We start from the raw sequence: 17,645 nt of genomic DNA on the forward strand, positions 1-17,645 counted from the left end.
TTTTATAGGATTTTTATATGATATGCTCTATTTTGTTTATCTGGCCACTTTTTGATGGACATGTGAGCTATTGAACTTCCTGGCTCTCATGAGCACTGCCATGAAAATCCATGTGTATACCTCTGTGTGGCTGTGTCTCCAATTCATCTTGGTGCGAGAGTTTGAATGATAACAGCCCTATACATCTGAATACTTGGACTTAATCTGGTGAATCTGTTTGGATAGAATTAGGAAGTATGGCCTGGTTGAAGAAGGTGTGTCATTGGGGGTGGACTTCGAGGCTTCAAAAGCCCAAACTATTTCTAGCTAGCTCTCTGTTTCTGCCTCCTACTTGTAGATCAGATGTAAGTTCTCAGTTCCTACTCCAATGTCCTGCCTGCCTGCCTGCTGCCTGCTGCCTGCCTGCTGCCTGCTGCCTACTGCCTGCAGCCTGCTGCCTGCTGCCTGCCTGCCTGCCTGCCTGTCTGCTGCCATGCTCCTCACCATGATGGTCATGGACTCAGCCTCTGAAACTGTAAGCCCCCAATTAACTCTTTCTTCTATAAGTTGCCTTGGTCATTGTGTCTCCTCACAGCAATAGAAAAGCAACTAAGATTCTTGGGCCCATGCCTTGGAGGAGAACTGCTTGGTTCCATGGTGACTGTGAGGAACTGTTGGTGAGCACACTGATAACAATTAGACTCGTCTACTTCTGTCCTCAGAACTCATCCTTCCTGTCAATGGCAGTTCTCACATGTCCAGAGCCCCAGAGTATGGAGACCACCAGACTGATGCAAGAAGAGATTAACAGAAAGTGTGGGGGCAAGGGAATCTTCATGGAGACTCTGGCTCTCTGCTTGCACAGACCTCCTATTATAGTTAAATCTTAAATATCTCTCCTTCTTTTTCATTTCTTTCTTTTCTGTCTGTTTGATACTTTTGTTTGTTTGTTTTGTTTTTGTTTTGTATATATTTAGGGACAAGGTCTAATCTAGCCCAGACTAGCCTTGAACTCATTCAAGGTCAGCTAAAGGTCATCTGAAAATGCCTTTGAAGCCCTGATCCTCCTGCCCCTACCTCCCAAGGGCTGTGTTTATAGGTGTGCACATGCCTGGATCTGACTTACAATTCCACTATGGATATCCAGCTCCCATCCAGCTCCCTTCTCTGCTGAGGATGGTGTGCCTGGTTCTCACTACACAGCCCTGGTGATGGGACCCAGAAACGTAATGCAAGGGAGACGGGTTGTGGTTCAGACAGCATCATGAGACAGCAAAAGCTAAGATCTTCAAATGCAACGTTGTGGAAGGTGTTTTGCATTTCAAATATTCAGTTTCAGCAAACAAAGGAAAACAGGGCCAACCACGAGTGAGTCCTTCCTGTGTATATGGAAACTGGTACTGCCCCTGCCCTGGCATCTTCTGAAAGACATAACTTTATGGTGAGGATCAGAGAAGATAGGCTCACATTGAAGTACCCAAGCAGGGGGCTGCCACATCTTATAGTTGGAGACTAAGTTGTGAGGGGATCCAGTGGCCCATGAGCACTTATTCTGTGTCACCTACCACTATCCTGGTTTTAGAACTGAGCCCTCTGACCTTGAAAAAACAAAACAAAACAAACAACAACAACAACAAAAGCCATACCGCTAGCAAGTGCCCAAGCAGCAATGGAACCCAGATCTGACAGCTTCAAAGACCCCCTCCCTCTACTGAACAAATTCCTTTCAAACCTACCAATCACATGAAACAATTGGGTCTTCAATGAGAGCATCCAGGCCCTCCTGTATTTTCTTGTCCTAATCTCTGCAGTAATGACTAACGCAGCAAATAGCTTCAGCCCTATCCTGGGAATAAAGCCAGGGCTGAGCTCTAGAGAGTTCTGTCACCACACAGTGTCTGTCTTGTCATCCTACAGGGTTGTCTTAAACTGGTCATCAAGTCTCCAAGACTTTGCGCCTGCTGGCCCATCGTGCTCACACCTCCTTCCCCTGGAGCTCATGAGCTAGACAGAGGCCATTATTGTTGACCCACCTCCTCTGACTCCACTCCGCTTCCTCTAAAACTGACCTGACAGTAAGTTGCTCCATCTCTCACTCCAGGATGTGCACCCCTTACCCTCCAGCCACACCTTTCTTGTACATTCTCTGCTGTGGTCAATTATGCCCATCTTCCTTTGTCTTGATGCCAGGTGAGGACAGGGCCTCTGGCTGTTCCACAGCAGGAAGCTGATGCTACTGCTTGCAGCTGGGACTGAGTGTGGGACCGGTTTGACAGAACTTGATTGGCTTAGACTAGGGGTATAATTCAGTGGCAGAATGCTGCGTATACGTGTACATGAGCGCATGTATGTGTGCACACATGCTCACACACACAAGGTTGGTCTGCTTATCAGAAACTGGAACTCACTAGGCCTTGAGGTTGGTAAGGACTGCAGCTCAAGTGTCTTTGTAATAAGGCCGTGAGGTGTTCCCACCCACTTCAAGCTTTGACAGTTTGACCAGAGCCTTGTTATACAGAGAACTCATAACTTAGAGAATCTTGAAGAAGAGAGACACAGACCCAGGAGAAGACCAAGGATGATGAGTGAACAGAAGTCTCAGTAGCACATGTTAGCTCAAAGGCACTGCCTCGCCTGTTCATTCAACAATCCTTTATGGCGTGGCTACATTGGGCCAGGTGTGATGCCTTCGCCTATGTTGGCAATGCAGGGGTGACTCAACATGGCCTCTGCCTAGTATGAGTTTAGTTTAGTGGAGGAGGCTTCTATGTAAACAGATAAATTACAGGGCAGGGTAATTAGAACCATAATAAAGAAATATGAGAGTCCAAGGAATGTATTTGAAGTACACGGGCCAAGAGGGAAGTGGAGGCTTTTGTGAAGCCAGCTGGGAGCAGCTGGGAGCAGGGCGCTGGAGAGCGCCAGGTGGACTGAACCCAGGGTGTCTGAGGTAGCAAAGAGTGAGGTGAAAACCTGTAGGCAGCCATATGCTGAGCTGTGTTGAAAGGAGATGAGACAGGGTGGCCCCTCTTAGGCCTGGTGAAGCCACTTTTGCTTGCTAGAATCCGGTATCCATTTGAGCAGTTGAAGAAAGCAATGCCAGGTTTGTTTGGCCAGACTGTGTGGCTCTTTGTCTGCCAGCTGCTCTGTTAAAAGGGAAGTAGAAAGGACTTTTCCTGAACAGGAAACAAATCTCTCATTGTTTGGCAACACATTTATTTGGGTTTTGTTTTGTGAGGTTTGGTTTTGAGATAGGGTCTTAGTCTCCCCTAGAACTAACTCCCTCTGTAGACCAGGCTGGCTTCAAACTCACAGAGATCCACCTGCCTCTGCCTATTGAGTGCTGGTGTTAAATTGTGAGCTCTCATGCCTGCTGCCCCATCTTTTATTACATAGAACAAGAAACCCCTTTATTACATGAGCTACGGATGACGACTTACTTCTTACTTCCCTTTCTGGGATTTGATCTTGCTCACATAGAACTCCAGCTCCTTGCTCTCTAGCACATAGCTTTGCTCTACCTCACAGCCCAGTCTTAAGGCAGCACAGGCCAGAAGCAGGCCCTGCTGCAACTGTTCCTCTGGAAACTATGGGTTTGGGTATTCGTTCCCCTTTCAATATCTGTGTGTGTGTGTGTGTGTGTGTGTGTGTGTGTGTGTTGTAATTTTCTTTGATTGGTTTTTGTTTAAAATCTCATTCTCTTCCAGAGTCAGCTTAGTCCCCTTCCTGTGGCCCAGGGGCAATGCAGAATGGGAGTGTGACACTGCTGATACTATGTGCTGTACAGGAACACCATGCAGTTCCCCGTCAGGGTCATTATCAGAAGCATTGTAGACAAGAACAATGAACCTTGAGTTGCTAGTTCAAGACTCAGAGTCCCAGGAGAGGTCCCCATACACAATCTCAGGCACAGGGTTCTTCTTCTTGCCTCCTGGAACTCGGATTTCGTGTATGCCCGTGAGGGTGACCTCAGCGTTGGCAGCAGGTGGTCCCCACTTATATTTCTGCTTCTTGTGAGAGGGTTTTTCTTTCCCCTGTCCTTTGGCACTGTATCAGTCATCTTGAGAGGTACCCATTGATTGTCACTGACTGGAAAGAGCCCCCCTCTTTTAAAAAAGATCCATATTTATTTGTGGGTGTGTGAGTTTATGTATGACATGTGTGTGGGACTGCCCATGGGGAGCAGTAGACAGCATCAGATTCCAGGGACCTGGAGTTGCAGTTGGGAGCCACCTGATATGGGTCCTGGGAACCAATCTCTGTGTCCTTTGGGAGAACTGCTGGCGTGTCTCTCCAGCCTCTTGTTGGTTTCATTCAGTGAGTGCCTGGCCTCAACTCTGCTCCATAGCTGAGCGTCTTAGTTAGGGTTTCATCTGTGTGAGCAGACACCGTGACCGAGGCAACTCTTAGAAAGGACGTTTCATTGGGCGCTATCTTACAGGTTCAGAGGTTCGTTATCATCAAGGCAGGAAGCATGGCAGCATCTAGGCAGGCGTGATGCTGGAGAAGGAGTTGTTCTGAAGGCAAACAGGAGAAGACTGAGTTCCAGGAAGCTAGGAGAAGGGTCTCAAAGTCCACCTTCACAGTGACGCATTTCCTCCAATAAAGCCATATCTACTCCAACAGAGCCACATTTCCTAATATGCCACTCCCTGGGTCAAGCATATTTGAACCACCACATTCTACACCCTGACCCCCATAGGCTTCTTCAAACACACAAGTCTATGGGGGCCGAAGCATAATGAAAAATACATTTAGTCCAACTCCCAAAATCCCATAGTCTACAAATTCAAAGTCTCTTCTGAGATTCATCTAATCACTTAATCATAATCCCTTATAAAATCAAAATAAAAAGTAGATTGTATACCTCCAACGTCACAGGATATACATGATCATTCCAAAACTTCATAGTAAGGAAATACTGGACCAAAGCAAAACCAAAACCCAGCTGGCCATACTCTAAATCCAGCATTTCCATGTCTGATCTCCAACTCCTTTTTGCTTTGCTGACTGTAGCACAAGTCTCTTTGGTGGCTAGTTCCCTGCCAGCAGCTTTCCACAACAGGTATCCCACAGCTCTGGCATCTCAAACATCTTGGGGTCTCCAAGGCAACATTAATGCCACAGCTTCTTGTTCCAATGTCTGGTACCCACAAATGATCTTCTGGGCTCCTCCAAAGGACTTGGGTCATATCTCCAGCTCTGCCCTCTGTAGCACTCCAGAGTCTGGTTGACTCCACTCCACTGCTGCTGCTGGTCCTGGTGATCATACCATGGCACTGGCATCTCTAACACGCTGGGGTTTCTCACTGCAACTAGGCTTTACCAACAGCCTCTCTTAGGCTCTCTTCAAGCCTCACCTCCTTTGCATGACCCCTTCAGTCCTGGGCCATCAACAGCAGCTGAGGCTGCACCTTCACCAATGGCCTTCCTTGGCCTCTCCCAGTGCTGAGCCTCAGCTGCCATCCATGACCCCTTCATGCCTTCAAAACCAGCACCACCTGGGTGACTCTTACACATTACCTAATCCAGCTGAAGCGTGAGGTACAGCCTCAGCTATCTCTGGAACATAGCATCTTTGTGCTCTCAGAAAACACTTCCCAGAAGAATTTAATTGAAGCTGGCTTACAAGTTCAGAGGTTCAGTCTGTTATCATCAGGACATGAAGCACAGCAGTATCCAGGCAGGCATGGTACTGGAGAAGGAGCTGAGAGGTCTACATCTTGTTCCTTTTTGAAGGCAAACAGTAGAAAACTGTCTTTCAGGAAGCTAGGATGAAGGTCTCCAAGCTCATCCCCTCCCCCAGTGACACACTTGCTCCTTTTTAAAAAAGCCACACCTCCCAATAGTGCCACTCACTCCCTGGCCAAGCTTACTCAAGCCACCACACTGAGGATGACCTTAAACTTTGTACACTCTTGCCTCCACCTCCCAAGTGCTAGAATTACAGATGTGGGCCACCAAGACAGGACTGTGTGGTGCTAGGGAATAAATCCATGGCCTTACACATGCTAGGTCTGCATGTGAGGCAAGCACTCTGTCAACTGAGTCTAGAAGGGGATTGTCAAAGACCACTCTGTCTGGTTGGGTAACTGTCCTGCTCATGCAACATAGCATGATAGTGGACACATGGATACGTTCTGACTTTGAGCATGGATTGTTAGCTATATTTAACCTTGTTTCTCAAACAATGGCTGGATTCTTGATTCTCATGGGCTGGAGAGATGGTTCAGTAGATAAGAACTGCTTGTACAAATGACACAACCATTTGTAATTCCAGTTTCAGGGTATCCAATGGCCTCATCTGGATTTCAAGGGCACCAGGTGTGCATATGGTGCACAGACATAAATGCAGGAAAGACACTCATACTAATTCTTGACTCTCAGACAATGAGAGATGTAAACTAGATTGTGTGTGTGTGTGTGTGTGTGTGTGTCAGGGTTTGATAATGCCTGGAAGTCAGTCTTTTGAGGCTTCTTTAAGCCAAACAGAAAATATAGACCCTGCCTATCCAGAGACCGTGCCTGCTCTAAGAGATATAAGAAGGTCCAAGCTTAGAAACTAGAGGTTTATCATTCAGTAGATTGGGAAGAAAAGATGCCATTCTTGAGATTATTCAGACAGTCAAGCACACAGATGATTGTTACATGCAATCCTAAGGTTAACACGAAAAAGTAGATACACTCTTTTCCACTGAGAACCATGATGCTAATAAACAACTGAAACTTAAGGCATGTGTGTGTGAGGAGGGGTGATGGGGAGTGAGGAGTCTCAACAAGGAAGGCGTGCAGTCCTCAGGACCCACGAGGGAGAGGATGGAACTGGCTCCCTGCACGTGTCCTCTGACCTCAACACGTGTGCTGTGATAATAAATACATGTAAAAAAAAGAATTAAAAATGCACGTAAGGCAGACAGCCTGGGGCTGCTGCCAAAACACCAAAGACAATTCAGTTTTGTAAGACCCCTGACCGTGCCTAACGTTACTTCTGGGTTTAGTAGTGAAGTCTGCAGAATGATATCAGCAAGGGTCCTTTGTGCATAGTTGAAGGCTCTATATGTCAAACTGCATATTATATGCTTATCTGAGAAATAAAAATAGACGCTAAATAGTCATGGCAGTGCAAACAGACTTGTTTTGCCCACCTGGAGGATCCCCAGGGTGGATTGTAGTTTTCAGTCAGCCTCCCTGCCACCACAGACATCCTAAGACACCTCATGCACCCTGTGGCAAGGTCAGCGGGGAGTTGCTACCATAGGGCATGTGGTGCCACCGAGCACAAGCTGTCTAATTCCCAGTCTCCAGGTCTAACTAACCGAGATTGATCTGAAACCTGCTTGTTTTACAAATACTGCTGAGGAACAGCAGCGAGCATCCATTCTAAGAGTTGAGAAACTCTACAGGCAAATTCCCATATCAATAAAATGGATGCTTTTGTTTCCCCTGTAAAATGGAGGCAGCTGACTCATCCCATGTGGGTAAGGTAACCATCCCAGGCCTTAAAATATCTCCCCTTATTTTACGGTTAGCCTTTAAAAGTCTCAGATCTGCGGAGCACAGCCATTACTTGGAGTTTAGCCACAGAATATGCTAAAAATTTCTGCCATGGCTGGGAGTAATATTTATAAGCCACAGGGAAGCACTCAAGGGTTTGGGCTGTTTAAAGTATGGATGGCTCCCACCTTTCGTCATTGATGAGTCCTTAGAGCTGAGGTCAGTCATGACCTTGTAAACGGGATAGCCACCAGGCAAACTAGAAACGTTAGAAATATGAATCCAAAGACATCTCATCTTTGCCAATGTCTCTAGCATACTTTGGTGCCAGTTTAAAAGGAATTTGTCTCAGGATAAACAAGATTTAGTGAAATGGGGCTAAACAATTTTATTATTATTATTTTTTTTTTTATTTTGGGATTTGGTTTTTTCGAGACAGGGTTTCTCTGTGTAGCCCTGGCTGTCCTGGAACTCACTCTGTAGACCAGGCTGGCCTCGCACTCAGAAATCCGCCTGCCTCTGCCTCCCAGAGTGCTGGGATTACAGGTGTGTGTCACCACTGCCCAGCAGGGGCTAAACAATTTTAAAAGCTTTAAGACATATTGATGTCATCTGCTGAGAATATGGCAAAATCCAAAAGACTAATTCTAAGCAGAAATCTGGTGGTAAACTAGATAGAGGGAAACCATACACCTATGCAGCTGTTGAACATATACTGTTCCATTAGCAGTGCCTAAAAGAGCACCAAAGAAAGGGGCAGAAGGTTGGCTCAACAGCTCAAGGAGCTTGCAGCCAAACCTCACAACCTGAGTTCAATCCTTACACCCTACCTATTGAAAGGAGAGAACTGACTTCTGCAAGTTGTTCTCTGGCCAACACACATATTGTGGCATTCAAATGCATGTCTGCCCAGGTATGAATGCACACACAAACAAATAAATAAGCAAGCAAACAAATAAATAATAATAATAGAAAGGTTTAAAAAAAAAAGCGCCGGGCAGTGGTGGCACATGCCTGTAATCCCAGCACTTGGGAGGCAGAGGCTGGCAGATTTCTGAGTTCAAGGCCAGCCTGGCCTACAGAGTGAGCTCCAGGACAGCTAGGGCTACACAGAAAATACCTGTCTCGCAAAAAAACCAAATCCAAAAAACCCAAAAAAAAAAAAAAAAAAAAAAAAAAAAAAGAAAGAAAAAAGAAAAAAGAACAACCAAGATGTAAATCAGAGTGAGTGTGCTGGCTCAGGCCTGTAATCCCAGCTCTCCTGAGGATCAGGAGGTCAAGGTCATTCTCAGCTGCCTAGCAAGTTTGAAGCCAGACCGGGCTACATGACATTATGTCTCAAAGTAAAATAAAATAAACAAATTAGATCAAAACATAAAGGAGCTGGAGAGAAGGCTCAGTGGTTAAGAGCACCAGTTGCTCTTCCAGAGGACCCAGATATCCAAATGGTGGTTCAACCCATCTGTAACTGCAGTTCCAAGGAATATGATGCTCTCTTCTGAACTCTGAGAGAACTGCATTCACACCGTGCACAGACACACATGCAGGCAAGACACTCATACACATAAAGTTTTTTTTAAACATCAAATAAGGTTCTAACTACCAACAGATAGATAAGTGATACCTGTCTTCCCATCACAGAACTCAGGCAATTTTTTCTTTTCCCAGTCTGCTAATGGTTTGCAAACATATGTACTCTTAGCCTAAGGATGTTCCTGAGCCTGGGGTGACCCCAGGAAGGTCAGATTTGTTCTAGAAATATAGACCCATGAAGAATATCCCTGAAAGTCAGTGCTGGTAGTGCAAGATTGTCACTCCAAATACTTGGGAGGCTGAGGCAGGAGAATTAATAATTCAAGGCCTTCCTTGATTACAGAGGGATACCTAGGAAGTCAGTTCTGTCCTTCCACCATGGGACCAAGGTAAATTAGTGACTGGAAAGCATAAAGAGATATAGTGGGGTGCTTAGCTTCCATGTTCAAATACCAAGGACTGGGATGGGGTTGGGGGGCAAGAAGAAATGGCAGGGAAGGCCTTGTTATTTAGGAAGAAGAGCCTCCTTAGACGGTGGCTCTATTTTATATGCATGTATGCTTGTATGTATGTATAAATATACATATATATGCACACACATGCACACACAATGCATATATGTAGGTATGTTTGTATGTATATATGTGTACATATATGTATATGTGTATATGGAGAGATATATAGATATATAGATAAAATTGTTGCTGTGGGGTGTCCATGTGCACACACTCAAGCATGTGTGTGTGTGTATTTGTATGTGTGTGTGTGCGTGTGTGTGTGTGTGTGTGTGCGCATGTGTGTGTATTTGTGTGTGTGCACATGTGTGTGTATTTGTGTGTGTGCGTGTGCGTGTGCGTGTGCGTGTGCGTGTGCGTGTGTGTGTGTGTGTGTGTGTGTAGATGTGTAACTACAGTCATTGTGGAATTAAGAACCTCAACTGAGAAAATGTCCCCCAATAGCGTGTCCTGTGGGTAAGCCTGTGGTGCGATTTTTTTTCTTTTTGGTTAATGTTTGGTAGGAGAGGGCCTAGCTCCCTGTGGGCAGCGGCCCCACTGAGCTAGAGGTTCCAGCTGCTATGAGGATACAAGCTGAGAGAGCCATGGGAGCCAGCCAGCAAGAAACACTCCCCCAAGTCTCCACTTCAGTTCCTGCTTCTAGCTTCCTGCCTTGAGTTCCTGCCTGGACTTCCATTGGTGGTGGAGTGTGAACTGGATGTGTAAGATAAAATAAAGTTTCTTCCCCAAGTTGCTTCTGGTCATGGCGTTTCTTAGCACAGTGATGTAACCTTTACTAAGACACACAAATGCAGCCATGTTTCTGAGGTGTTTTGACATCATTTGTGAGTTTGCCTTTTCTTCCATCTTCCAGACGGTGGGTGCCAAAAATTATGTTGAAAGCCTGTGAAATCTCTTGGCATATTAAACCAAAGAAGACCCATCTCCTCAAAGGTCACTTTGGGGGCGATTTGGGAAGTTCAAAATGAGGACTGATTCCCTTTAATAAGGTTTTAACAACTTGCTCTGACATTTCTATTAGTAGAATAGTTGAACAAATGCTGGCAATCAGCTGAATATATTTATGTACCCTTTCCAGGGAGGCATCTGAGTAAAATCTAACTCTCAGTTTTTGTCTGGGACCACCTCTCTGCTTTGAACTGGGTAGGGCGTGGGTTTCTCAGCGGGGGTGGGGTAGGGGTGGGGGATGGGAGGCGGGGGGATAGGGGGTAGGGGGGGAGAGTATAGGTTGGGGTGGGCCAAAGAGTTAGGCATAAGTGTTGCATTGGAGTATGGGAGATCTGGGGCATGGAGAGTGGATGCTGGGAGCGCATACGGTGGTGGGGGAAGGGAGAGGCCTCATCTGGATGACTTGGGCAGCAGCAGTATGTTGGAGGTGGCAGTGGCCCAGGGTACAGGTGCGTGCTTGGGGCTCAAAAGATGGCTCACGAGGAACCCTGCAGCTCAGTAATGGCCGTGATCTCTTGCTGAGTCAATTGCATCTCTCCAAGCTCCCCAATAGGCAGCTGTGATCCCCTGTCTAGTTCTGCTGAGGAGCACACGGGGGGGGGGGGCATCCTACCGTTCCAGCTGATGGCCCCAGGTCTCCCCAAGCACAAAGCGTGCCCACAGCCTGCTCTGGCCACAGCCTGCTCTGGCCACAGTCAGTCCTCTGGGCACAGAGTAGGCATCTTTACTTTATCTCAGCAAGATGCCCTCTCTTAGTCCCTAAAAATGGCATTCCTGTCCAGAGACAAAATCCAGCCTTCTGGGGTTTGGGGATTGAAGTTTCATTTTCCATTCTGGGAGAAAACCTCGAGAATCACCCTTGCCTTCCTCTTGGGTCCTCAGTTTAGGGTCTAAGCCTTTTGTTGCTGTTTTCTGAAACAAGGTCTTGCTAGTAGTATCCCTGGCTGTCCCAGAACTTGCTATGTAGCCCAGGCTGGCCTCTAGCTCACAGAAATCTGACTGCCTAGAAAAACATATTTAAATTCATATTTCTCTATTAAAAATTTAAAATTGTGTGTATGGGTGTTTTGCCTGCATATGTGCACCATGTGTGAGCCTGGCACCTGCAGAAGCCAGAAGCAGGCATCAGATGCCCTGAAACATAGTTCCGAGTCACCATAGGGGTGCTGAGAATTAAACCTGGGTCCTTCAGAAGATCAACAGGGGTTCTTAACCATTGAGCTATCTCCTCAACCCCTATTCATTCAATCACTCATTCATCTGTGGGGTGTGTGTGTTTGTACGTGTGCCACTGCAGCTGATGTCACTAGCCTCAGTAGCAAATGCCTTCGTGCACTGAGCCATCTTCCAGCCTCAGCTGAGCCCTTTGAGCTGAAATTGGAAGAACCTTAGACTGTCCCCTGAAGGCCACACCCTGCCTTTCTAGTGTCATTGCTGGAGTAAAAGCGCCCGTCTGTAAATCACTCTCCAGCTGCACTTCTTCTCTTCTGCTCCAACAACAGGATTTTAACTCAAGGTTGGCTTTGTTTGTCTTGACACAGGGCCTGGCTGCTGTGAAACCAACTATGTCCATGGGCGCCACACAGCTTTTCAAACAGACTTGAGTACACAGAGCTGGAATACACTTGAACGGCTTCCACTCGGCAGCTCTGCGTGCCCATTGGTTCCTGAAAGTGAAAGAGAGCTGCTCGGCATCTCGTAACCTAGTTTAGCTTAGTCTAGTCTAGTTTAGCTTAGTCTAGTCTAATTTAGCTTACTCTAGTTTAGTTTAGCTTAGTCTAGTTTAGTTTAGCTTAGATGTATGTGTGCTTTGCATATACTTCTCTACACCACAAGCATACCTGGTGCCCTCAGAGGCCAGTTACAGACTGTCATGTGGGTGCTGGGACTCGAACCTGGTTCCTCTGGATGAACAACCAGTGCTCTCAACCATGGAGCCATCTCTCCAGACCACTGTGTCTGGAAAGCTTAAAGGACAGCTATGGTTTTTATCTTCCCTGCTTTGGATTGAACCTAAAACCGTGTACACACTTCAGACAGCTCTTTACCACTGTGCTGTCTCCACACTCTCTTTAATGTTTCCCTTTTCTTAATGTGCAAGCATGTGTATGTTTGCACGGGAGCATATGTGTGTGTGTGTGTGTGTGTGAACTAGTAGACCACCAAGCAGGCCAGGCTGATTGACTCTTCAACCCAGGCATTCCCCTGTCTCTAAGCCCAGGTCTGGGATTGCAACACCATCCAGTCACACTTCATTTTCTGATGCAGGCTTAGGACTCAAACCCAGCAGTTTGCTGACTACTGTCGCCCCAACCCGACCTTTTTTTTCCTTTGAGACAGAATTCACTAAGTTGCCTGGGCTCACCTTAAACTTTTCTTTAGCCTAGCGTACCTTTCAACTGATCCTCCTGGGTCAGCATTCCTAATATCTAGGTTACAAGTCTTTGCCATCAGATATGGAAATTTCTGGTGAATCTTGGATGGCAAGTTGCTGGGTTTGTAAAGGTTCTTGCTGCCCAACCTAAGACCTGAATTTGACCCCTACAGCCCATATTGTGGAAGGAGAGAACTGACTCCCAAAGTTTGTCCTCTGACCTCCAAACAGACACTCATAACCACTCATAAATAAACATACTTTAAAAAGAAATCTCTGGTGAATCTAATAAGAGAGCTTTGTACTTAGATAGCCAGTGTCCAGTTAGCTGGTATCGCTTGACATTGGATCTTCTAAGTTGAGGAGCTGGGACCTCTGACTGACTAGGCCAGCACTGGAACTGCTGCAGCTCCCAAGCATCCCTGTGAAGCTGTCTGAAGACTTAGGCTAGAAGCAGAATCCCTGTAACTTCAGGTGAGGCCATCCAGTGCCAATCTTATCATTCTGCTGCAGAGTGGGCAAAAGGTCTATCCAAGTTGGGGATTTTCCAGGTTGGGGCTGCTAAGAGTGAATCTTTAGCTTTTGTAGAGCTTACTGCTGTTTACTTATCTCTTGTAGGGATTCAGAATGTGATCCTCTGCAAAGTGGCTTAGCTATGAGACCAAAGTTTGGAATCCATATTTGACAGAATCCTGGCAAACTTAAAATGGCTCTGAGTTGTCTTTTAATTTTGGTAGTTGTGAGAGTTAATCTTGATTTGATTTAGAGTCACTGTGGCACAAGCCTCTAGGCATAGTTGTGAGGGAGTTTCTAGATTACACTGAGGAGAAAAGACCCAATCATAAGTGGCACTGTTCCACGGGCTGGCACAGAGGCTGAACAACAAAAGAGAAGGAACTGAGCAGCAGCTGGGTTCAGCAAGGCGGTGTCTGTCTGCCGCCAATTCTCATGGCCTGTTGGATTCCCATACTACACAGGAGAGAGAAAATCCCTTCATGCTGTGGCATGCACATATAAGATAGACAGACAGATGGACAGATGGATGGACAAGCAGATGGACAGATAAGACAGATAGATAGATAATTGAGCACCAGCAGGCAAGGCTCTCAGTTTCCTGACTGTGGACACATACCAGTGTTTCTACTGTCATACATTCCCTGTCAAGACAGACTGTGTCCCCTGAGACAGCTAAATTACTTCCTTCTTTATGTTGTTTTATTAGATATTTTATTGTAGCAATGAGATAAGTTAACTAAGTAACTAATCAATCTAATAGGTAGTCCTGTTTTCTTAAGACTTTGTTTATATTTGTGTGTGTGTGTGCGTGTGTGTGTGTGTGTGTGTGTGTGTGTGTGTGTATGTGTGTGTGTGGTATAATGTATGCATGACTAGATGTACACACACAGGTATTCTTGGAGGCTAGAAGATACCAGCCCTGGAGTTAGACTGCTAGGAGGTTGTGAACCACCCCATGTGGGTGCTGGGAAATGAACTTACATCCTCTGCAAGAACAGCAAGCACTCTTAACTGCTGAGCCATGTGGCTAGCTCAGTGGTCCGGTCCTTCACAAGGCTTCTTCCTCCCCACCCCCCAAACCCATGGTCCTTGAGTTATAGTCCATCCCACATTTTCTCCCTCTGGCTGGGAAAGCTGAACTTTCTGTGGGGCTTCTCAGGATCCTAGAAAGATTACAACATTGATATCATGTTGGAATATCATTTTGTAGGGCTACACATCACATCCTCTACATCCCGAAGTAAACTTTCATGTTAAACTTAAAGACCAGTTCTTCAGCCAACTTGTGCAGATGGAGACTATCTCTAGATCCTAGAGCCAACATTGCCCAAATGATAGCTTCCACAGGATCAGAGTTAGTGTGTGCACAGCCAAACAGTTCATTGTGATTTAGCATACGATGGGATACCAAGTAAAGCACCCTTCCAGTATAGAAGGTCAAACAATTGTGGAGTTTAAGTTTAAATGATATAGGGATTTGGGATTATTTACTTAAAAGAAATCATTGCTTCATTCAGGACCTTTAGGTTTGGGGCTAGTTAATTTCTCCCCTAGGTTTTTTTTTTTTAAAAAAGATTTATTATATTTACACGAATACACTGTAGCTATCTTCAGACACACTAGCAGAGGACATCCCAGATCTCATTACAAATGGTTGTGAGCCACCATGTGGTAAATGGGAATTGAACTCTGGATTTCTGGAAGAGCAGTCAGTGTTCTTAACCTCTGAACCATCTCTCCAGCTCTAAGAATTAACTTTGAATCGGTCTGTAGAGAAGATAGATTTAGTAAAGTGCAGAGCTAGAAACAGAAATGTCTGTATAGAGCAATATACTAGGAAGGTCTCCGCTTCTGAGCTCCCCTTAGGTTAAAGTGAGCCTCTCTCTATGAGTTTCCACCATGTGGATAAGGGCATGCTAGACTGGTTGGTGTCCCATTCTGTTATAGAGTGAGCCACTTTGCATGTAATTTCCCACTTTGTGATTTCTGCCTTGAAAATGTGAGCAGCTCACATTGCGATGACTGTTGCTTGGCCGAGCCATTCTGCTGTTTTCAGGAAGACGTTCTCTGCACCAAGCTTGCAGTGGGACCTGCTGTCTTTCCACTCCCTGTGTCCTGGCCTTCCTCCAACAGCCCTGGGTGCTTAGGACCCCACTAAGGGCAGCTTTCTCTACAGTATCCTGTCTTCCTGGAGCAATAGTATACATCAGCCTTGTAGACGCTTATTTTTCTGCCTGGGGTTTTTCTAAGAGGCCAAGTCTTTATTTGTCTGTGGAAATGTATTCTTCCTTGGAGACTGGCTCTTTTTCTTTGTTTCCTTCCTTCCTTCCTTCCTTCCTTCCTTCCTTCCTTCCTTCCTTCCTTCCTTCCTTCCTTCCTTCCTTCCTTCCTTCCTTCCTCCTTCTTTCTTTCTTTCTTTCTTTCTTTCTTTCTTTCTTTCTTTCTTTCTTTCTTTCTTTCTTTCCTTCTTTGTTTCTTTCTTTCCTTCTTTGTTTCTTTCTGGCTGTGATTGTTTCCCTTGAGCCTTTTAGACTTTCTGTATTTTATTCCTGTTGTTGAAAACTCCAAAAGTCAATCTCTCTCTGTGCATTTGTCTGTCTATCTGTCTGTGCATGTTTGTGTATATGTATTTGTGTGTGTGTGTGTGTGTGTGTGTGTGTGTGTGAAGGTCAGAAGACAATTTTCTGAATAGGTCTGAAACTCAGATGCTTAGGAGTGCACATCCAAATGCTTGTCCTGTGGAGCCATCATCTCTCCAGCTTCCCAGAGCACACGGAAGAGCTGAGTTAGAAGCATCAGCATCCTACTGTCTGCTTTTAAAGCATCTTCTCGATGCCTGGAGCGGATTGACTGGTAAGATATGTAGCAACATTTGGTCTTTATGATTGGTGTGGGAGTGCACACCTTTAGTCTCAGCACTCTGTAGGCAGAGGCAAGTAGATCTCTGTGAGTTCCAGGCCAGGCAGGTCTATGAAGTGAGGTCCTGCCTCAAAACAGGAGATGTGAAAGTGAGATTGTGAATTGGCAAGATGGCTCAGAGGATGAAGGTGCCTGCTGCCACGCCTGCCAAGCCGAATTCAGTCCCAGAACCCGTATGTTTAGAAGGTCAGAACAAGTTGGCCTCTGACCTGCACAAGCAGACCACAGCATGGACATGCATGCGGGCAGGTATGGGCACTTGTATACATACACATACACACTAAATTAAATGTCATGTCTTTTCAAGTGATGGGGATGAAAGACGAGGGGATGGAGTTGTTGGGGGAGGGGGAGTGTTGGGATTGGTTGTTCTGCAGCTTTTGAATTGGAAGCATTGCCCAAAGTTGAGGTTATTCAATGGGTCCCTGATACAGCTCAATCCTATAAAGTTCTGTGTTCCTTCTATCAGTTTCTACAAGCACCAGGACATCCAAGGCTCTGGGGACTAGGCAGGCCCATGGTACACACACAGAAATGCAGGCAAAACACTCATATGCACAACATAAATTAAAATAGTTGGGTGTGGTGGCACATGATTTATAACTCCAGCACTTGGGAAGCAGAGGCAGATGCAGATGCAGTTGTAGCTCTTGAGTTCAAGGCCAGCCTGATTTATGTAGAGAGTTCCAGGCTAATCAGAGTTACACAGTGAATTGTAGGTATAGATTTTTCCAACCTACTTTAATAAGTGTTCAACCTCCCCTCTAGCTCAGCACCCACCAGAGGTAGCAGAAAAGAAAAGTTACAGGGTCCCAGGGGAAGTGGACCTGTTTAGAGACAGTTCTTTGGGGTGAGTCCAATTTTTATTGTCAGGATATCAGCAGCAAACACCACATACGAATCAGCAGCTATGTTCCAGTCCTCCCAGAAGTCACAAAATGCCAAACACAAACCAGCAAGAGCAGTTCAATCCTGAAGAAACTGTGAGGCTCACCAACTGACCCAAGGCTGCAGAAGAAGCAAGAAGCCACAGGAACCTCAGGAGAAGTTCTTTGTCGAGTTTCCCTCAATGGTGTCACCACGAGTGGAGCTCAGTGATCCAATGTTTGGTAAGCCAATACCTGTGTGTCATTAGCGAAGACTAGCAGGGCAGAGCAAAGCAAACCCATGCTCCAGCTCCCAGTCTGCGGGTCATATTTATCCTCCATCATGGGCCCTTTCACATGTTTGCTATAGCAAAACATTTTTTTCACCTGTGTCTGCTTCAAGAAAACATTTCCTATGTCTGCTTTAGCAAATCATCCTTTCCCTTGTGTGCCCCAGCAAAACATCACTTGACATAACTGACTTTCCAAAGAATCCAGAAT

Source organism: Apodemus sylvaticus, chromosome 1 (genome assembly GCF_947179515.1).
Source record: "Apodemus sylvaticus chromosome 1, mApoSyl1.1, whole genome shotgun sequence".
Taxonomy (NCBI): domain Eukaryota; kingdom Metazoa; phylum Chordata; class Mammalia; order Rodentia; family Muridae; genus Apodemus; species Apodemus sylvaticus.